At 43.2% G+C, this 23,122-nt stretch overlaps 1 protein-coding gene across 2 annotated transcripts in view; it reads right to left on the bottom strand.

The window, feature by feature from the left end:
* LOC129866710 (alpha-1,3-mannosyl-glycoprotein 4-beta-N-acetylglucosaminyltransferase C-like) overlaps nt 1–23,122 on the bottom strand; it is a 215,563-nt gene that overhangs the window by 161,478 nt on the left and 30,963 nt on the right. The window lies entirely within an intron of this gene.

Genomic DNA, 23,122 nt, shown 5'->3' on the forward strand with positions numbered 1-23,122 from the left:
TTGAAGTCAGAAGGGACGCAGCCAGTGGTTAGGGATGAGTTGATAAAGGAAGTGAGGTATGGGAGAAGGTCTCCAGAGATGGTCTGGAGAAGGGAGAAGGGGATGGGGTCGAATGAGCAGGTTCTTGGGCGGCCAGACCTCACTGATCGCAGGATTTCATCTGGAAAGAGAGGGGAGAAAGAGGTCAAGGCGTAGGGTAGTTATGTGTGGACTCAATAGGCTGAGTGAATGAGGAGCGGATGTTGTCAACCTTCTTTTCAAAGTGGGTGACAAAGTTGTCCACAGAGAGAGAGGAGGGAGGAGGTGGAGGGTTGAGGAGAAGGTAGAAAATAGTTTCCTAGGGTTAGAGGCAGAAACTTGAAATTTAGAGTGATATAAAGTGGCTTTAGCAGCGGATACAGAAGAAGAGAAGGTAGAGAGTGAAAGGATGATAGTTCCTCCGGAAGTTTATTTTTCCTTCATTTTCGTTCAGCTGCTCGCAGCCCTGTTCTGTAAGCTCGCGATAAGTCACTCAGCCACGGAACAGGAGGGGAGGGCTGAGCCGGCCGGGTGGAAAGGGGACAGTGCGAGTCAAGGGAGGAGATTAGGGTCGAAGAGGCATAATAAGAAGACAGGAGGGAGAAGGATTTAGCAGAAGGGGGAGATGTTAGGATAGAAGAGGAGAGAGTAGTGGGAGAGAGAGAGCAAAGATTGTGATGGCACATGACCATCTGGGCTGAATGACTAGGGTTGGAGGAAAACGAGACAGAGAAAGAAACAAAGTAGTGATCAGAGGCCTGGAGGGGGATTGCAGTGAGATTGGTATGCGAACATTCTCTAGTAAAGATGAGTTCAAGCATATTGCCTGCATTGTGAGTTGGAGGGGATTTGGAAAGGGTGAGGGCAAAAGAGGTAAGGAGGGGAAAGAGAAAGTTGGAAAAAAATGTATCAACGGCCGACGTCGGGAGGTTGAAGTCGCCAAGTACGAAGAGTGGTGAGCCCTTATCAGGAAATGAGCTTATCAAGGTGTCAAGCTGATTAACTTCTTATGGCTGCAGGGGCAGTATTGAGTAGCTTGGATGAAAGGTGCCCAAAGTAAGCGGCCTGCTCCTCAGTCCCAGTTACTAATAGATGCATATTATTATTAGTATTGGATAGAAAACACTCTGACGTTTCTAAAACTGTTTGAATAATGTCTGTGAGTATAACAGAACTCATATGGCAGGCAAAAACCTGAGAAAAAATCCAAACAGAAAGTGGAAATTCTGAGGCTGGCAGAGATTCAACCAAGATCCCATTGAAATCACAGTGAGATATGAATGAGTATTCACTTCCTACGGCTTCCACTAGATGTCAACAGTCTGTAGAACTTTGTCTGATGTCTCTTTTCTGAAGGGGGGCCGAAGGAGACAGGAATGAGTCACCACTGCCATGAGGTGAACATTCTTTGACCACGCGCATTCACATGAGGAGGACCTCCGTTCCATCGCACATCTGAAGTCAATGTAATTCTCCGGTTGTAACATTATTCAAGATTTATTTGAACAACATTCTGAAGATTGATTCAATACATCGTTTGACATATTTCTACTGACTGTTACGGAACTTTTGGACATTTCGTCACGTTTTAGTGAACGCGCTTTGTGACTTTGGAATTGTTTACCAAACGTGCTAACCAAAGTAGCTAATTGGACATAAATAACGGACATTATCGAACAAATCAAGCATTTATTGTGGACCTGGGATTCCTGGGAGTGCATTCTGTTGAAGATCATTAAAGGTAAGGGAATATTTATCATGTAATTTCTGGTTTCTGTTGACTCCAACATGGTGGCTAATTTGACTCTAACGTTAAATGATAGCAGAGGTGAAGAGCACACGTCCCTGTACTAATTGCTGAATGCTTAGGACAGGAGAAACCAATACAGCCACTGGTTACCAAAACAAGTCCCAAATTGCCATCAAACATCTGCAAGTTATGAGCAGTCAGCAGTTCACACACCATCTAGGCTACTGGGAAGACAAGCAGCCCTTAAAGTAGATGGCCCTAGCTAGCAAAAATAGTCACTGTATATAGCCTCGTTGTTGTTATTTTATTGTGTTACTATTTCTTTTTTAAATTGTATTTCTTTCTTTTACTCTGCATTGTTGGGAAAGGGCTCATAAGTATGGCATTTCACGGCAAAGTCTACACCTGTTGTATTCGCCGCACGTGAGAAATATAATTTACTTGATTTATTGATTGATTTCAACTATACATAAAAGGCATTGATGATTTTGTGCCATGTGCCATGTTAGGATTTCTGTTTGTTCTTGTAAAACTGGATGTAGAGCAGTGGAGGCTCCTCGGAAGAGGAAGGGGAGGACCATCCTACTCAGTGAAATTTAATGAAAATAAAAATAGTGAAACACAAAAAGAAGTTATCCTTTTTAGATCAAACTACTATGTCCCCAAATAATTGATTAAAGCAAGAAAGGTCTATAGTAACTTCAACAGCACTCTCTGGGAAAGCACCATGGTGTAGCCGTAGGACAGCTAGCTTCTGTCCTCCCATCAAAGCTTTTGCAGTATGAACTGACATGTTGTCCATCCAATCATAGGATTAGAATCAGAGAATTAAACTAATGTGATGTATTGGGGTTGTGCCGCAGAGCATTATGGGGGGGTTCTATGTGTTGATAAGCTTGGTGAGTTGGTGACATTATTGGATAGAGATTGAAAAGTGATAGTTGAGAATTTTTGGGAATTTTTATTCCATTCAAATTAGTTTCTTCAAATTACAGGAGAAGGAGGAGGTAGATAATAAATCGTTTTCTTGGTTTTAGAACTTTATTTTTGTGTCCAATTAGCGCAATTGATTTTAATTTGCCTTGCTAACTACCAGCTCGAATGTGCAGATTTCGCTGCCAACGCTACTGAAAATGTTGTTGACTTTTTATTGAAGAACCAATTTAATTCTCTGGGGTACACGGAAAAGGTGCAAATTAAAACCGAGGGTCGACCTCTGCCTGAGATCAGTTTCATGAAGGATGAAAAGGTGAGGGAGTTCAATACCAATTGGTATCAAAAGTATAGCTGGTTAACAGGGAACCTTTCATCAAGCAGCTTGTATTTCTGGCCTTGCCTGATTTTTGGAAAGTCTGAGCCTTGGGTGAAAGAGGGGTAGAGTGACCTGAAGAACAAAAATTGTTCAGCTAAACGGGAAAAAAAACAAAAGCAGGGAGCATATAAATGCCCACATCAGATTCAAGCTTCTGGGAAAAAGACGCATCGATCATGATGAAGATCTGTGTATTCAAACTGCACAACACAACGAGAAAGTAAGAAGAAACAGGGATGTTCTCAAGCAGCTTATCCACACCACTGCGTTTTGGTGTATGCAAGTATTGACTTTAAGAGGACATGCCAAGAGAGAAAGTTCTGCTAACATGGGCAACTACAAGGAGCTTGCAGTGGTAGTTGCACTTTACGATGCTTTACTTGCTGAACATATGGAACTTTTCTGGGATGTTGAAAGCAATTCAGAATGATTTGATAACTTCCATCGCGTCATAGATTTAGATTAAAAAGTTACTTTTTTTTTCGTGCTCGTTCAGATAGGCTTTCCACTTTCCTCCTGTATTTATTTAGCAAAGGTGATAACATATAATCGCTCCGGACAGACCCAAGCAAAAACAAATGTAATAAATGTTGCAGCAGCCTAGGCTACACCTAAACATGAGAGCTCTGACATGCTGTATGGGATGAAAACGAGACTATTTTTCAGTCTGATCAACTGTAGGCTACTAATAAGAGCAGCTGCATATGGCCTATGCGCCCTGTCTATTTGGTCAGGGTAAACTAATTGATAACGTTATCTATTTATAGTCCATTTGTGTGTCAGGAGAAAATGTGAATGGCATCAAATTTGGTTTATATTCAAAATTGGGCTGGCTAGGCTGCCTATGTTTTCAATCCAAAATTATTAACTGGAATTAATCAATCAACATAATAGTGATGACTGATGTTAGTACATTTTTTATAAAGCCTAAAGTTGCATAGGCCTGCATGATGCAAACATGCATAAAGCAAGCTCAGCCCTGTGAGTTCTACTGTCCATCAGTTGCTGTCTCTGTGTCTGGGTAGAGGAAATCCCCCTCATAATCTAGTCTAAATATAATTCATATGAACAAATATAAGGTAGCTGCAGTTTGACAGGGTTTTCATCCCTTCAGGGCCAGGAGTTTTTTTAAACCATGTGACCCGATTAGGAAAAACTGGTCCCATCATAGCCTTTATAAAACCTTTTCACAACTGATTAATCACTGTCGTACCTTATAGGGTCCAGGGATTTCCTGGTTAGGTTAACAGATAAGATAAAACTCCAGGCCACAGGGGGTAAAAATAGCCCCACCACTCGAGGACCTATGGTACCACCAGTCTGCTTGCAGTTTTCAGTTATGGTCAGATATGTGGATGATCAGGGCTTCATTCAGGAACGTTTATTGTGCTACTTTGATCTGTCAAGTGGGTGAGATGCGCAGTCTGTGTTTGACTTTGTGAATTTTGAGTTTAACTTCATGGAGAAACTTGTTGTCCAAACGTACGATGGAACAGCTGTAATGGAATGAATCTGCTTTTTTGTTTACAGCTAAATCCCCTCCTGTTCCCTGATTAAGAGGTGATGACTACTCTACTCCACTACCATTGTCAACTCTCTCCTGACATGAACTGAAGCCACGTCTCATGTACTCGCACATCCACTTGCACAATGAATGTTTCCTCTCCATCACTGTGAGTGCCCCTATCAATTGTCTCTCATTACTGTATGTAGAGTGAATTACATACACAATCACATTATTACACATCAATGATTTTACTTCTTGCTTGGACTAACTAATTCTTAGCTCTTTTGTCTAACTGTGTAGTGTGTTGTGTCATAGTTTTTTCCTCCTCAGTCAAATCCTGTCCTGTCCTGAACACGCATCATACCCTCATTCAATTACTGCTGTGATCCCTTCCCAACACTATGTAAGTAGCCCTCTCATTCCCATTCCCCATAATATTGTACTATAAATGTCTTTATTAAATGCTGTAGGTTACAATAGTCAGTCTTTGACAATTTTTGAAACACACTTTGTCATCTCCGTGTGTTCTGCGCATATACCTCCCATCCTCCTCAATGTTTCAGGTCACGAGGCTCCACTGATGTACAGTATATGAAAAGACCATCTATATACTGAAAAATCCCTCTCTTCAAATCAATGATGATGAATCACATACAGTACAGTACTACTCCAGTAACTCCGCCTAAGGCAGTGGCGAAGATAGTTTCCTGTGACTGTCCAACCATCAACCAACAACAAAGGAGTCACATGCAGGTAAAGTTTTCAATTTGAACATGACTTTGCTCTAAAAACTTTGAAGTGCCAAGTGAAGTCTTCTATGAAACTTTGATGAAGTAGGTCATAAAATATGGAGGCCGTTATGAAGTGGACATTAATGGGTTGCCCATGGGTAGACCCCACCATGCAGGATCTGTGATGAGGTGAAACTACCTGCTGTGCTGAACACAAGATTTTGGGAATGGAGGAGTGAGCAGAGCGGAGTACTACATTAAAACTCCTCATAGCCAAAATAAATATGTACACAATTCAAGTATGTACGTTGCATTAAAATGTAATGTTACTGATATTATAATTTACATTTATTTATTTACAGTGATATGAATTATTTATATTTATCTCTTTTGTATGTAATGTAGGCTACATAACAAATGTTGAAAACATATCTATATCCCACAGTGTATGTCTCACAATGTATATATTGTGAGACATACACACACAAATATATATTATGGCAACAGCAGCTCAAATAAGCAAAGATAAATGACAGTCCATCATTACTTTAAGACATGAAGGTCAGTCAATTAGGAAAATGTCAAGAACTTTGAAAGTTTCTACAAGTGCAGTCACAAAAATCATCAAGCGCTATGATGAAACTAGCTCTCATGAGGACCTCCACAGGAAAGGAAGACTCAGAGTTACCGCTGCTGCAAAGGATAAGTTCATTACAGTTACCAGCCTCAGAAATCAGCAATTAACTGCACTACAGATTGCAGCCCAAACAAATTCTTCACATAGTTCAATTAACAGACACATCTCAATATCAACTTTTCAGAGGAGACTGCATGAAATCAGGCCTTCATGGTTGAGTTGCTGCAAAGAAACCACTACTAAAGGACACCAATAAGAAGAAGAGACTTACTTGGGCCAAGAAACATGAACAATGGACATTAGACCGGTCAAAATCTGTCCATTGCTCTGATGAGTCCAAATGTGAGATTTTTGGTTCCAACCGCCAATACTTTGTGAGACGCAGAGTAGGGGAATGGATTATCTCCACATGTGTGGTTCCCCCCGTGAAGCGCGGAAGAGGAGGTGTGATGGTATGGGTGCTTTGCTGGTGACACCGTCTGTGATTTATTTAGAATTCAAGGCACACTTAAACAGCATGGCTACCACAGCATTCTGCAGCGATACGCCATCCCATCTGGTTTGCGCTTAGTGGAACTATCATTTGTTTTTCAACAGGACAATGACCCAAAACATACCTCCAGGCTGTGTAAGGGCTATTTGACCAAGAAGGAGAGTGATGGAGTGCTGCATCAAACAACCTGGCCTCCACAATCAACCGACCTCAACCCAATTGAGATGGTTTGGGATGAGTTGGACCGCAGAGTGAAGCAAAAGCAGCCAACAAGTGCTTAGCATATGCGGGAACTCCGTCAAGTAGTTGGAAATGCATTCCAGGTAACTACCTCATGAATCTGGTTGAGAGAATGCTAAGTGTGCAAAGCTGTCATCAAGGCAAAGGGTGGCTACTTTGAAGAATTTGTTTAACACTTTTTTGGTTACTACATGATTCCAGATGTGTTATTTCATAGTTTTGATGTTGTCACTATTATTCTACAATGTAGAAAGTAGTAAAAATAAAGAAAAACCCTTGAATGAGTAGGTGTGTCCAAACTTTTGACTGGTACTGTATATATTTTAATTAATTAAATATCTTCATTATTCATGTAAATATGGTAATAGGTACACAACACGCATTATTTGCACAACGAACAATAACTATGTTGAAAAGATACAAAGACAGAAGAAGCTCACTGATATACAGACAGTGAATTCAGATGAATAACATGTTTGTGTTTCTCTTCGGAGTGTGACAACAGCTCTGAAGAAGAACTTTTGCGAGAGAGAGAATGAGAGAGAGAGGCTGGGAGTGCTAATGAGCCTTATTTTAAGAACAAGAGCTAGGCAGCGGCTATGATGAATATTCAACAGCTTGGCTCCTTGATGAACCACCAAAAGAATCTGATGAATTTAATGGTCTGTGTAAAAACACTTTTTAAAGTGTAATGCATTCTTTATGTTTCAGTGGATTCATCACAATTCCTCCATGTATAGCACAGTGTTTTGGCTAAACACACACACACACTCACCCACAGACACACAATCACCGCCACCATCATCACAAACAAAGACATGCCAACACATGTAATTGTTGGCACACACCTATTGGACTCTCTTAAAACAAACTCTACAAACAAACATGTGTAAGGTGGCCATTTTTCCAAGGCAGCTGTTATGTGGATCCGATCCAACAAGGTGGCTCGGCAAGTTACATGGAGCAAACCTACGTTGCTTGGCAACAGCGAGCGTGGCAACCATGTTTCTTTCAGGGAAACAACTTCAGTGTCCAAAACAAATAAGTAAGGGATAATCAACAAGTGGATATGCGTTCTTTGGAAAATAATGAACGACGTGGAAGGCCATAATTTAACAACATAGACGACAACACAGGTACAGTAACACAATCACTTCAAACTGAAGCTGGAAAGACTGCAAACTAGCTACACTTTGTTTCATTTGACCTTTTTCAACTGACATTTCTTTGTATGTATCCATAAAACACTATCTCGTTCCGACTCCCCACACATTTATTACTATGGGACAGCTGGAGATTGAATTTGTATATTGACACAATGTTTCAAATGTCGTAGAGGCAGACAGCAAGGTTTATACAAACCTCCATTGTTGAAAACGAAATGTTAGTCTAACCTTGTGAACTAATGGCACGGCACAGAACGACAGCATTTCCAAAACACTATCACCCGACGCAACACTAAAGGGCATTTGTACACAGACCAAGATTAAGTTTGTAAGCCTACTTCTGGACTAAAAAGCAAGTTAAGTGGAAAAATAGATAGTTTATGTTGAACGGGTTTCAGAATTCCAGAAGTAATGTGGGTCAATGCAACAGCTCCAAAGTGCCTATCATGATTCCCTAGGTCTATTAGGAACTATTATTCATATATTGTGTAATGGTATCTATTCAGGGATTTTGCATTAGTATTGAGTTCATGAGAAGCAAGCAACTTGACGCTCTCTTCCAATAACTCCCTTTGTGAAGCAGCATGAATACTGAGAGGGGGTCATTCAATTTAGGGAATTAAGTTTAGTTTACAAATCATGTTTACTTTACAGTACTTCCACTCTCTTATTTGATTATGTTAAAATATAATTAACAACATTTTAAAGCTAACACCCTCAGAAAACGTAACAAAACAAAAAAATAAGCAGAATGCAGAACAGAACAATAAGTAGGTCTCCTGACCGAAGATGTCTGGTTTTAGCTAATTAAATTAGTTGAGAGGAGAAAAACTCTACCAGCTCACTCCAACGGGAAATAAAACAGTTTTGCCCGTATTTGCTTTGTTATTTAGCATGAACAGCTCACATTAATTATTCTGTTGTTTCCTTAACTTGATTCATTACTCTGGCTATAAACGCATTAGTCAAATGAAGAGTCTCCGAGCAAACCTGACTTAATTTCTTTCTTGTCACTGTGGTGTCTGTCTTCACTTTGCTTTCTAATATCCTGCTGGTTGGCAGAGTATTAAAGAAACAGAAACAGTGGCATTCATGGGATGTGGTGCAGTAATAGGCTACCTCCCCCTCCTACTCCTCTTCCTTCTCCTCCTCTAGTGATAGCTGCTGGCCACCCAGGAAGCCTTAACACCAAAACCGCCATTCAACCTATACAGTGCCTTAGGAAAGTATTCAGACTCCTTGACCTTTTCCACATTTTGTCACGTTACAGCCTTATTCTAAAATTGGTTTTTCGAAACTTTTGCAAATGTATTAAAGATTTAAAAAATGAAAATACACATTTACTGTCACGTTCCTGACCTGTTTTCTGTTGTTTGGTATGTGTTTTATTGGTCAGGGCGTGAGTTTTGGGTGAGTAGTCTATGTTATGTGTTTTCTATGTTGGGTTAATGGGTTGCCTGGTATGGCTCTCAATTAGAGGCAGGTGTTTGGCGTTTCCTCTGATTGAGAGTCATATTAAGGTAGGTTGTTTCACATTGTTTGTTGTGGGTGGTTGTCTTCCGTGTGTGTCTGTGTATGTTGCACCACACGGGACTGTTTCGGTATGTTTGTTCGTTCGGTTTTTGTGTAGTCTGTTTTCCCTGTTCGTGCGTTCTTCGTGTTACATGTAAGTTCTTACGTTCAGGTCAGTCTAGGTTGTTTTGTTATTTTGTAATCCTTCCAAGTGTTTGTTTTCGTGTTTCGTCGTTTGTTTTAATAAATCAGTATGTATTCACAACCCGCTGCACTTTGGTCAAATCCTTGCTACTCTTCTTCGGATGAGGAGAAGGAGGAAGCCCGTTACAGAACCACCCACCAAACCCGGATCAAGCAGCGGGTTAACGGACAGCGCACAAAGCAGGATTTCTGGTCTTGGGAGGAAATCATGGAAGGAAAATGACCATGGGCTAAAGTTGAAGTGAATCGCCGCCCATGGGAACAGCTGGAGGCAGCTCGGAGAGCGGAGGAAACCGGAGAGAGGAACCGGCGTTATGAGGGGACGCGTCTAGCACGGAAGCCCGAAAAGCCCGCAAGTACAACCCAAAAATTTCTTGGGGGGGGGGGCTAAGAGGTAGTGGGTCTAGGGCAGGTAGGAGACCTGCGCCCACTTCCCAGGCTAACCGTGGAGAGCGGGAGTACGGGCAGACACCGTGTTACGCAGTAGAGCGCACGGTGTCTCCTGTGCGTGTGCATAGCCCGGTGCGGGTTATTCCACCTCCCCGCACTGGTAGGGCTAGATTGAGCATTGAGCCAAGTGCCATGAAGCCGGCTCTACATATCTGGCCACCAGTACGTCTCCTTGGGCCGGCTTACATGGCACCAGCCTTACGCATGGTGTCCCCGGTTCACCTACATAGCCCGGTGCGGGTTATTCCACTTCCCCGCACTGGTCAGGCGACGGGGAGCATACAACCAGGTAAGGTTGGGCAGGCTCAGTGCTCAAGGGAGCCCGTACGCCTTCACGGTCCGGTATATCCGGCGCCACCTTCCCGCCCCAGCTCAGTACCACCAGTGCCTACACCACGCACCAGGCTTCCAGTGCGTCTCCAGAGCCCTGTTCCTCCTCCGGCACTCTCCCTGTGGTGCGTGTCTCAAGCTCAATGCCTCCAGTTTCGGCACCACGCATCAAGCCTCCTGTGCGTCTCCAGAGCCCTGAACGCACTGTTCCTTCTCCCCGCACTCGCCCTGAGGTGCGTGCCCTCAGTCCGGTACCACCAGTTCCGGTACCACGCACCAGGCCTTTAGTGCCCATCGAGAGTCCAGTGTGCCCTGTTCCTGCTCCCCGCACTAGCCTTGAGGTGCGTGTCTCCAGTCCGGTACCACCAGTTCCGGCACCACGCACCAGGCCTACTGTGCGCCTCAGCAGGTCAGAGTCGGCTGTCTGCCCAACGCCGCCTGCACTGCTCGTCTGCCCAGCGCCGTCTGAGCCATCTGTCTGCCCAGCGCCGTCTGAGCCATCTGTCTGCCCAGCGCCGTCTGAGCCATCTGTCTGCCCAGCGCCGTCTGAGCCATCCGTCTGCCCAGCGCTTTCTGAGCCATCCGTCTGCCCAGCGCCTTCTGAGCCATCCGTCTGCCCAGCGCCTTCTGAGCCATCCGTCTGCCCAGCGCCGTCTGAGCCATCCGTCTGCCCAGCGCCGTCTGAGCCATCCGTCTGCCCAGCGCCGTCTGAGCCATCCGTCTGCCCAGCGCCGTCTGAGCCATCCGTCTGCCCAGCGCCTTCTGAGCCATCCGTCTACCCAGCGCCTTCTGAGCCATCCGTCTGCCCAGCGCATTCTGAGCCATCCGTCTGCCCAGCGCCTTCTGAGCCATCCGTCTGCCACGAGCCATTAGAGCCGCCCGTCTGTCCCGAGCCATTAGAGCCGTCCGTCAGTCAGGAGCCGCTAGAGCCGTCCGTCAGTCAGGAGCTGCCAGAGACGCCAGCCAGTCAGGAGCTGCTAGAGCCGCCAGCCAGTCAGGAGCTGCCAGAGCCGCCAGCCAGCCAGTCAGGAGCTGCCAGAACCGCCAGCCAGTCAGGAGCTGCCAGAGCTGCCCTACAGTCATGAGCTGCCCTACAGTCATGAGCTGCCCTACAGTCATGAGCTGCCCTACAGTTATGAGCTGCCCTACAGTCATGAGCTGCCCTTCAGTCATGAGCTGCCCTCCAGTCATGAGCTGCCCTCCATTAATGAGCTGCCCTCCAGTCATGAGCTGCCCTCCAGTCATGAGCTGTCCTCCAGTCATGAGCTGCCCTACAGTCATGAGCTGCCACTCAGTCATGAGCTGCCACTCAGTCCGGAGCTGCCACTCAGTCCGGAGCTGCCATTAGTACAGAGTTGTCCCTCTGTCCTAAGCTACCTCTCTGTCCGGAGCTACCTCTCTGTCCGGAGCTACCTCTCTGTCCTGAGCAACCTCTCTGTCCTGAGAAACCTCTCTGTCCTGAGCTACCTCTCTGTCCTGAGCTGTCTCCTCTATGTAGGAGGGGCCTTAGTGAAGGTTCCTGGACCATGGTCGGGGGCGAGGGTCGCCACTCAAAGGACGCGAAGGAGAGGGACAAAGACAGTGGTGGAGTGGTGTCCTCATCCACCGCCGGAGCCGCCACCGCGGACAGATGCCCACCCAGACCCTCCCCTTGAGTTGTAGGGGTGCTCCCGGAGTTCGCACCTTGAGGGGGGGGTTCTGTCACGTTCCTGACCTGTTTTCTGTTGTTTGGTATGTGTTTTATTGGTCAGGGCGTGAGTTTTGGGTGGGTAGTCTATGTTATGTGTTTTCTATGTTGGGTTAATGGGTTGCCTGGTATGGCTCTCAATTAGAGGCAGGTGTTTGGCGTTTCCTCTGATTGAGAGTCATATTAAGGTAGGTTGTTTTCACATTGTTTGTTGTGGGTGGTTGTCTTCCGTGTCTGTGTATGTTGCGCCACACGGGACTGTTTCGGTATGTTTGTTCGTTCGGTTTTTGTGTAGTCTGTTTTCCCTGTTCGTGCGTTCTTCGTGATACATGTAAGTTCTTACGTTCAGGTCAGTCTACGTTGTTTTGTTATTTTGTAATCCTTCCAAGTGTTTGTTTTCGTGTTTCGTCGTTTGTTTTAATAAATCAGTATGTATTCACAACCCGCTGCACTTTGGTCAAATCCTTGCTACTCCTCTTCGGATGAGGAGAAGGAGGAAGCCTGTTACATTTACAGAAGTATTCAGACCCTTTACTAAGAACTTCGTTGAAGCACTTTTGGCAGCGATTACAGCATTGAGTCTTCTTGGGTATGACGCTACAAGCTTGGCACACCTGTATTTGGGGAGTTTCTCCAACTCTTCTCTACAGATCCTCTCAAGTTCTGTCAGGTTGGATGGGGAGCGTTGCTGCACAGCTATTTTCAGGTCTCTCCAGAGATGTTCGATCAGGTTCAAGTCCGGGCTCTGGCTGGGCCACTAAAGGACATTCAGAGACTTGTCTCGAAGCCACTCCTGCGTTGTCTTGGCTGTGTGCTTAGGGTCATTGTCCTGTTGGAAGGTAAACCTTCGCCCCAGTCAGGTCCTAAGCGCTCTGTAGCAGGTTTTCATGAAATATCTTTCTGTACTTTGCTCTGTTCATCTTTGCCTCGATCGCCACAGCATGATGCTGACGCCACCATGCTTCACCGTAGGGATGGTGCCAGGTTTCCTCCAGACGTGACGCTTGGCATTAAGGCCAAAGAGTTCAAACTTGGTATCATCAGACCAGAGAATCTTGTTTCTCATGGTCTGAGAGTCTTTAGCTGCCTTTTGGCAAATTCCAAGCGGGCTGTCATGTGTCTTTTACTGAATAATGGCTATTATGTTACTAGTTTTTATTTAGTAGCCAGAGCAATGCTGCCTTTGGAAATAGAGCTGCACTCTTGAATTATGAAAGTTACTTTACAAAGGTAAGTGTAATAGAAACTGCAGAACATGCTCTTTCTGAATAGAGAATGGTACCAACCTGCAAGGCACGCGGTATTAACATGAGCGCCAACGCTGATAAATAGGCATAACACAAACTCATCTTTACACTATTGCTGTTCTAAACTAAATGAACCTCTTCACCCTCATCATTAGGCCTAATTTAAATTGGGAATTAACTTGCACAATTATCGCCCATTTGTCATTCATTCAGGGGGCTGGCATCATTTGCTTCGCTGGATAGAGTCAACGATATGTTTTGCATTAATCTAAAAGCCTACTGCAACATGGAGCATGTTTTCGTTTCCCTTACAATAAATTAAATTAGTAATAGAGTTATAGTAAAGTAAAACCTAAAAGAGAATGGTAAGGCCACTGTCAAATTATTTGCTGTTGGGGAATATACACGGCTGTGATTATAATCAAAGAGAATTCTCTTGGTAGATAATGCGGTTGGCATTTGATTGTAAGGAATTCGAGGTCAGGTGAACAAAAGGACTTGAGTTCCTGTATGTTGTTATGATCACACCACGACTTGTTAATCATAAGGCATACATATTCTTACCAGAGAGATGTTTGTTTCTGTCAGCGCGATGCGTGCCTGTACCGACTGTGATAACGTATCCCAAGTGAGCCATGTTTCTGGAAGGCAACCCGTGCTCAAATTTCGTCTACCTTGTTGTCAAGAGACTGGACATTAGCGAGTAGTATACTCGGGAGCGGTGAGCAAATTGTCTGTCTACGGAACCTGACCAGAAGACCGCTCCGTCTGCCCCTTCTGCGGTGCCGTTGTTTTGGGTCGCCTACTGGGATCCGATCCGTTGTCCTGGGTGGTGATCCAAACAGAGGATCCGCTTCGGGAAAGTCGTCTTCCTGGTCATAATGTTGGTAAGTTGACGTTGCTCTTATATCCAATAGTTCCTCCCGGCTGTATGTAATAAGACTTAAGATTTCCTGGGGTAACAGTGTAAGAAATAATACATAAAAAAATTAAATACTGCATAGTTTCCTAAGAACGTGAAGCAAGGCGACCATCTCTGTCGGCACCATCACGAAATACAGACTCATCATTACACTACTGTCTTTCCAAATTTGTGAAGTAAGGTGCACAATAATCAGTGAGGACAGAGAGACGCATTAGCGCCTGGCTGGGTACGAACGTCCTACAGCACATTGTCTTGGCGGGTTAAGCTAGGAATAGGTGTGAAAAGGTAAAAGGCTCTAAATACTTTTCTGTTTGTGACTTCAAAATTCAGACAAATGAGCAGTGTAAAAAACAAACATTTAGTCAGGGAATGAACAGGACATAGCTTTTCTTGTGTGCTGAGTTTTTTTATTTACAAAATCAAACGTTGGCCTATGGCAGTTCTATTGTTAATGTATGAGATGTGTCAATGTCAACTTCCCAGCTAATCTCTAAGGTCCACCTCTGTGGTCGGTTAGCTAGCTCACCCATACTACCTTCCATTCATTCTGCTCAGCTCCTGCATTCTCACAATACATTCCATATCAGAGACAAAATCAAGTTAAAAAATGTGTCTATCTCGAGCGTTACCCTCGGCCACACAATCTGGGCCAACTCCAGCGTACTGGTATTGATGCACCAACCGGTTTGGGTTTTTACTTTACCTTCTATACTGGTATTTGAATGTGATACGCAGTGTGTAACGTCCATTTTTCTAGTTTACTTCTCTACTTGAGTCATCTCTTTCCACTCTCTCTAAGCCGTTTTCCACACAGACCTAGCCACGTCCCCTGTCACTCACGGAGCGTATTTGATGTTCCTCAACCACAAGATACTTGCGTTCAGTCTGCATGGTCAATGCAGCATATGCAACACTGTTGATGAGGAGGCTCCATGATGGCAGCTTGAACGCACGCTTCCTACTGAGCTCTGCATACCAACTTTTGAAAGATGGTGAAAAGTGTATTATTTTGAACTACCAAACTAATACTTTGCTTGCTAAAAACACCAGGTTATTGATGATTTAAGATTATATTTTCCAAAATGTCACAGCGCACAGACAGAAAGAGAAATCTTATGGCTAACTCCTCAGCTAGCAAGGCTCAGGCATCATCCAATATGGTTACACAGGAGGCAAATGCTTTGATTGACAACTGCCACAATTATACTGGTCTGACAGACTCTATGACACTTACCGGGTCAGACAAGGATTTTCCTTCTTTGCCTATAACCCCAAGCAAACCTTCCGCTTCCTAGAAAGGCATGTTTGAATGATGTTATTGCCACTCTTTCCAGGCTCATCAATGTAAGGTGCGATCCCTAAGAAAAAATGGTTGGCGACAACTCAATGAAAATCGAGGGCTTAAAAAACTGTTGACTTTGCATGCATGGAAATCAAGGATGTTAAGAAGAAGGTCGCCCACATCGAAAAGCGTGTCGAAAAGGAGAAAGATGGACTTGTGCCAAAGAAGAATCGCGGAACTCGACAGCTACTCCAGACTGTGGAATCTGAGACTGTATGGAGTTCCCAAAGCAGATGGGGAGAATGTGCGGCAAGAGACCATCAAAGTCTGCCAAGCTATCCTACTTGTGGAGATGGCTAAGCTAGCAGATATTGTCGACACTGTACATCACCTTGGCACGAGAAGGCGGGGTGACTCCAAGCCTAGAGGTGTCATTCTCCAGTTCACTTGTTCACAGTTCACTTCATTTGGAAAGCAGCCAAGAAATGTACTTTCCTACACGATAACAATCTACGTTTTGCTGAAGACCTCTCGAAAGCAGACAGAGAAAGGAGAGAGAAACTGTGGCCAGCTGTGGAAAAAGCACGAAAAGAAGGGAAAGCAGCTTACTTCATCGGAGGGCGCGCTTTCATCAACGGATCCGAAATCAACCTTCCTCCTTGAGGACTATCATAGACTGTGCCTGGTGGTCAATATAGGCTACCTAGATAGCTACCTCTGATGTGAGCAGATCTCACTCCCGGCTCTAAGCTGATTTAACCTTCGTTCTAACTGCACAGGACTACTGGAGTAATGGATATTTGCTATTTTATTTGTTCTCTCACTTCTGATATTTTTACCTGCAGTATACGCAGTGAGCAAGCTCTTTGTTGTTTCTTGTTCTGGCAGTTAGCTTTGTTATGTTAAACTATTCTCACTCAATCATTTATATCCATATGGTATGCAACGCTGGTTTCCTTCTAATCTTTTTCAATTTGCGATTGTTGTATAGTTCATAGTACACTGCTCAAAAAAATAAAGGGAACACTTAAACAACACAATGTAACTCCAAGTCAATCACACTTCTGTGAAATCAAACTGTCCAATTAGGAAGCAACACTGATTGACAATAAATTTCACATGCTGTTGTGCAAATGGAATAGACAAAAGGTGGAAATTATAGGCAATTAGCAAGACACCCCCAAAAAAGAAGTGATTCTGCAGGTGGTGACCACAGACCACTTCTCAGTTCCTATGCTTCCTGGCTGATGTTTTGGTCACTTTTGAATGCTGGCGGTGCTTTCACTCTAGTGGTAGCATGAGACGGAGTCTACAACCCACACAAGTGGCTCAGGTAGTGGAGTTCATCCAGAATGGCACATCAATGCGAACTGTGGCAAAAAGGTTTGCTGTGTCTGTCAGCGTTGTCCAGAGCATGGAGGCGCTACCAGGAGACAGGCCAGTACATCAGGAGACGTGGAGGAGGCTGTAGGAGGGCAACAACCCAGCAGCAGGACCGCTACCTCCGCCTTTGTGCCAGGACGTGCATTGCCAGAGCCCTGCAAAATGACCTCCAGCAGGCCACAAATGTGCATGTGTCTGCTCAAACGGTCAGAAACAGACTCCATGAGGGTGGTATGAGGGCCCAACGTCCACAGGTGGGGGTTGTGCTTACAGCCCAGCACCGTGCAGGACGTTTGGCATTTGCCAGAGAACACCAAGATTGGCAAATTCGCCACTGGCGCCCTGTGCTCTTCACAGATGAAAGCAGGTTCACACAGCACATGAGCACATGTGACAGACGTGACAGAGTCTGGAGACGCCGTGGAGAACGTTCTGCTGCCTGCAACATCCTCCAGCATGACCGGTTTGGCGGTGGGTCAGTCATGGTGTAGGGTGGCATTTCTTTGTGGGGCTGCACAACCCTCCATGTGCTCGCCAGAGGTAGCCTGACTGCCATTAGGTACCGAGATGAGATCCTCAGACCCCTTGTGAGACCATATGCTGACACATGCACATTTGTGGCCTGCTGGAGGTCATTTTGCAGGGCTCTGGCAGTGCACCTCCTTGCACAAAGGCGGAGGTAGCGGTCCTGCTGCTGGGTTGTTGCCCTCCTACGGCCTCCTCCACGTCTCCTGATGTACTGGCCTGTCTCCTGGTAGCTCCTCCATGCTCTGGACACTACGCTGACAGACACAGCAAACCTTTTTGCCACAGCTTGCATTGATGTGCCATCCTGGACGAACTGCACTACCTGAGCCACTTGTGTGGGTTGTAGACTCCGTCTCATGCGTGAGAGCACCGCCAGCATTCAAAAGTGACCAAAACATCAGCCAGGAAGCATAGGAACTGAGAAGTGGTCTGTGGTCACCACCTGCAGAATCACTCCTTTTTTGGGGGTGTCTTGCTAATTGCCTATAATTTCCACCTTTTGTCTATTCCATTTGCACAACAGCATGTGAAATTTATTGTCAATCAGTGTTGCTTCCTAAGTGGACAGTTTGATTTCATAGAAGTGTGATTGACTTGGAGTTACATTGTGTTGTTTAAGTGTTCCCTTTATTTTTTTGAGCAGTGTACTTTGTTCTATATTCCACTTTGTCGTTGTCTATTGTGTCACGCAATGCTAGGGGTTAAGAATTAAGAAAAATGTAAAGCGCAAACCATTATTTTTATTTGCCAAACAGCTTAAAACAGATTCATGTTTTTTTCAAGAGTTTCATTCAGTTGCTACCGACGTCAACTTCTGGAGATAGTAGGGTAATGATGTATGGCTCTCTCATGGTTCGGAACGCTCTGCTGGAGTTATCACTAAAGAATCATTAGTGTTTTGTACTCCAACTGTGACCCTTCTGGTCACTTTCTTTGTAACTATAACATTGATAAGATTCCTACAAAATGATCTGCTTTTCATAGACAAGTATTCTTAGCGTGGGCGTTAATATATAAACATAATTTTTCCCCGCATAGGTATTTCATTTGGAACAATAAGGACATGTTATATAGAAACAAGTCTTTATTTTTTAAGAACTGGTTCAATAATCATATCCTACTGGTGAGTCAACTTTTTAATGCAGAAGGATTGTTACTCAATTATGAGTAATTTTTATCTCGTTACAATATCCCTGTAACACCTAGAGAGTTTGCCAGTCTTTGATGCTATTCCATCTGGAACTCTCATGTTATTTAGAGGTGTAGCCAGACCTCACCTTCTTGACCTACCCTCGCTTAATCCAGTTTACACTCCAATAGGGAAAACATGTTTCTCCTTGCTCCCTCAGAACAATAGGTCTATTTGTGCTTTATTTCAAAGGGATATTGTATGCATTCCTTATGTCACAAGTTACTGGAATACAATGGTCACTAATATCTGTTGGAAAAAGTCTGGTTATTACCACACAAATACTTGCTTGTTAACAAGGTCAAAGAGGTCTCTTTCCGAATGATCCTTAAGTATTACCCTGCGAATCATTACCTGAAGAAACTTTTATTTTTCACATTTATTTTGGCATTGTTTACATGTAAAACAATTATGTAAAGATATTCACAGTTTTATAATTGTTAATATTCTTGATGACTTTTGTTTTTTATGGGAGAATGTGCTGCTCGGTGTCCTTAACCATAATAAAGATAAAGAAAAACAATTTTACCTTATAAATCTAATTGTGCTAATGGCAAAATTTCATATTCATAAATGTAAATTCACTAATAAAAAAACACGCTTCTGTGTTTTCTATAAGGAATTCGAGCAGTACATTAAGACCATTATACATTCTTCTAATAAGAAAGCTGTTAAAACAATCAATATGTGAGCATCTTTTACGGTCTTTTGTATAATCTGTCATTTACTGTACCCCCTAGCATATGTTATCATTGTCTGTTTGTATACTTATTATTGTCACGACCGTCGAATGAAGTAGACCAAAGCGCAGCATATATTCCCTTTTATTTTGATGATGCAATAAACAATAACAATAAACAATACAAAAGACCGTGAAGCTTAAGGCTATAGTGCCACAAACAAAGACAACTGCCCACACTGAAAGGAGGGAAAAGGGCTACCTAAGTATGGTTCCCAATCAGAGACAACGATAGACAGCTGTCCCTGATTGAGAACCATACCTGGCCAAAACATAGAAATACAAAATCATAGAAAACAAAAACATAGAATGCCCACCCCCAATCACACCCTGACCAAACCAAATAGAGACATAAAAAGGCTCACTAAGGTCAGGGTGTGAAACTTATATGTATACAGATTTTTCTCCAAGAAAAAAAAATGCAACACTGTTGATGACAATGATGCAGTTGTCACTTTGCTTCTTAATATAAATATACTAGCATTCTATAATTACACTATTAGCTTGTGTTTCTTACATCTGCAAACAGCTAGTTTGTATTTTCTTAGCAAGTTGTACCTTTATCTTGTTAGCCACTAATGCTAATCGCTAGCTATCTAGCTAATAAATGTACCGAGTAAGAGCAAGGTAATTCACTATACAGCCTGATAATACCAGTGATTGTGTAGACCTAAATCAGCATGTTGTTTGTGCAACAGTGTCTTCTAAATTAAAGAGGTAAACGCAAAGCAAGAATATGTCAGCTACATGAAGTAGCTAAGAGAAAACATTCAATGAAGCCAAAGATTATAGGGTCTCCTATGAAACACCGTTCAACACATTAGTTCCTACCCTGTCACAATAACTCCTTCATGGCATTTCCATTTGTTGTCATGTCAAAACAACACTGTATTAAAAGTGCCCACTATTATATTCTAACTATATAATTAGAATATACATTCTATTCCCATGATTCCAACAGTTAACCCAAGTGTTTTGCTCTAAATCACAAGTCAAATTGCAACATTTGGTTCAAAATAAGGCCCAGATTACTTGCCCATATCATGCAGCCCTACGGAAATGATCACAAATGGAGACATTGATGAAAATTCAGACTTTTTTGGGGTTGAAGTTGAATTGAACAGTATAAAACAATCAGAATGGAGAAGGACCCATTGAAATCACTTAGAATGTATGTTCTGCCACCCTAGGGTCACGCATTACTCATGAAGCAAATTTTGAACGTTTATTATTAAAAAACATAAAATACTGTCAAATACCGTCAATTCTTTTTAAAATCTGTGATATAATATTTTGGCCATATCGCCCAGCCCTAGTTGATTGTGTAATTTAATTTGGAGGTGCTCAAATTTGAAAGACATGAAAATGCATTTAGTAGTCTGCAGAAAGATTGTGTACATTAAAGGCTTATCATGATATGCATGCTCACAAAACAAACCACTGACCAAGGTAGTGACATGGCTGAGAGGAGGCGAATTTATATCAGAGGCTGAGCTGCAGCGTTGAGCGCTCACCAGGCAAAGCCATGATAAAACCTGGGTTATAGAGCCATCATTCAGGACAGTGGGGCTGCAAGGCTTCGTTAGAGAAAAGTGAGTTTTACTAGGTCTATTCTTCATTAGAAAAATATTTGTATTGGTGAATTTATTGTCTTATTTGGAGACTTGTCAATTTTTATTATTTATTTCGCTCTGGATAAGTGTCTGCTATATGACTAAATGTAAAAAATAAAATTAACATTAAATGACAAAACATAATATTGTCTAACATGCCCTGTCTACTGTTTCTACTAACAGTAAGCTTTGTTTTGACACAGTGTAATGACTAGCCTGCTCTTGTCACGCCCTGATCTGTTTCACCTGTCCTTGTGATTGTCTCCACCCCCTCCAGGTGTCGCTTACTTTCCCCAGTGTATTTATCCCTGTGTCCTGTGTCTCTGTGCCAGTTCATCTTGTATGTTTCCAAGTCAACCGGCAGTTTCCCTTTCTCCTGCTTTTTGCATTCTCCTTTTTCTAGTCCTCCCGGTATTGACCCTTGCCTGTTTCTGGACTCTGTAGCACCTGGACTCTGATCTGGTTTTGACCTTTCTGCCTGTCCACGACCATTCTCTTTCCTACCCCTTTGGATTAATGAACATTGTTAGACTCCAACCATCTGCCTCCTGTGTCTGCATTTGGGTCTCGCCTTTATAGCTCTGTCTTCCTCATGTCATAAAAATGTACGGTGTACAATGTAGTTAATTATAAAGCTTTAAAACGTTATGGTAAAACTGAGACCATAGAGTACTAGGTCTCGAGTACCAGGGCGAGGCCCCAGCACTAACAAAAGAAAAATACCGCAGGTGGTACTGTACAGTATGAGACTCAAGAGCACAGCCTTATAAATAGCCTACGCAGAAAGAACAGACACAATCAAAGTGGGGTATAATTGGAAGAACTAATGGCCACAATCAACTCACTGGGCAGACCACATCATTTTAATGTGGATAATAGGGTCAAATTTGGTTGAGATGTTGATCAATTAGATTTCAATCTATAGTTGAATTCGGAAGTATACATGCACCTTAGCCAAATACATTTCAACTCAGTTTTTCACAATCCCTGACATTTAATCCTAGTAAAAATTCCCTGTCTTAGGTCAGTTAGAATCACCACCTTATTTTAAGAATGTGAAATGTCAGAATAATAGCAGAGAGAATGATTTATTTCAGCTTTTATTTCTTTCATCACATTCCCAGTGGGTCAGACGTTTACATACTCAATTAGTATTTGGTAGCATTGCCTTTAAATTGTTTAACTTAGGTCAAACATTTCATGTAGCCTTCCATAAGCTTCCCACAATAAGTTGGGTGAATTTTGGCCCATTCCTCCTGACAGAGCTGGTATAACTGAGTCAGGTTTGTAGGCCTCCTTGCTTTTTCAGTTCTGCCCACAAATGTTCTATAGGATTGAGGTCAGGGCTTTGTGATGGACACTCCAATACCTTGACTTTGTTGTCCTTAAGCCATTTTGTCACAACTTTGGAAGTATGCTTGGGGTCATTGTCCATTTATTTGGAAGACCCATTTGCGACCAAGCTTTAACTTCCTGACTGATGTCTTGAGATGTTGCTTCAATATATCCAAAGAATATCCTTCCTCATGATGCCATCTATTTTGTGAAGTGCACCAGTCCCTCCTGCAGCAAAGCACCCCCACAAAATGATGCTGCCAACCCTGTGCTTCACGGTTGGGATGGTGTTCTTCGGCTTGCAAGCCTCCCCTTTTTCCCTCCAAACATAACGATGGTCATTATGGCAAACAGTTCTATTTTTGTTTCATCAGACCAGAGGACATTTCTCCAAAAAGTACGATCTTTGTCCCCATGTGCAGTTGCAAACCGTAGTCTGGCTTTTATATGGCGGTTTTGGAGCAGTGGCTTCTTCCTTGCTGAGCGGCTTTTCAGGTTATGTCGATATAGGACTCGTTTTACTGTGGATATAGATACTTTAGTACCTGTTTCCTCCAGCATCTTCAAAAGGTCCTTTGCTTTCCCATGATGTCAAGCAGAGGCACTGAGTTTGAAGGTAGGCCTTGAAATACATCCACAGATACACCTCCGATTGACTAAAATGATGATAATTAGACCATCAGAAGCTTCTAAAGCCATGACATAATTTTCTGGCATTTTCCAAGCTGTTTAAAGGCACAGTCAACATAGTGTGTGTAAACTTCTGACCCACTGGAATTGTGATACAATGAATTATAAGTGAAACAATCTGTCTGTAAACAATTGTTGGAAATATTACTTGTGT

Source organism: Salvelinus fontinalis, chromosome 12 (assembly GCF_029448725.1).
Source record: "Salvelinus fontinalis isolate EN_2023a chromosome 12, ASM2944872v1, whole genome shotgun sequence".
NCBI lineage: Eukaryota > Metazoa > Chordata > Actinopteri > Salmoniformes > Salmonidae > Salvelinus > Salvelinus fontinalis.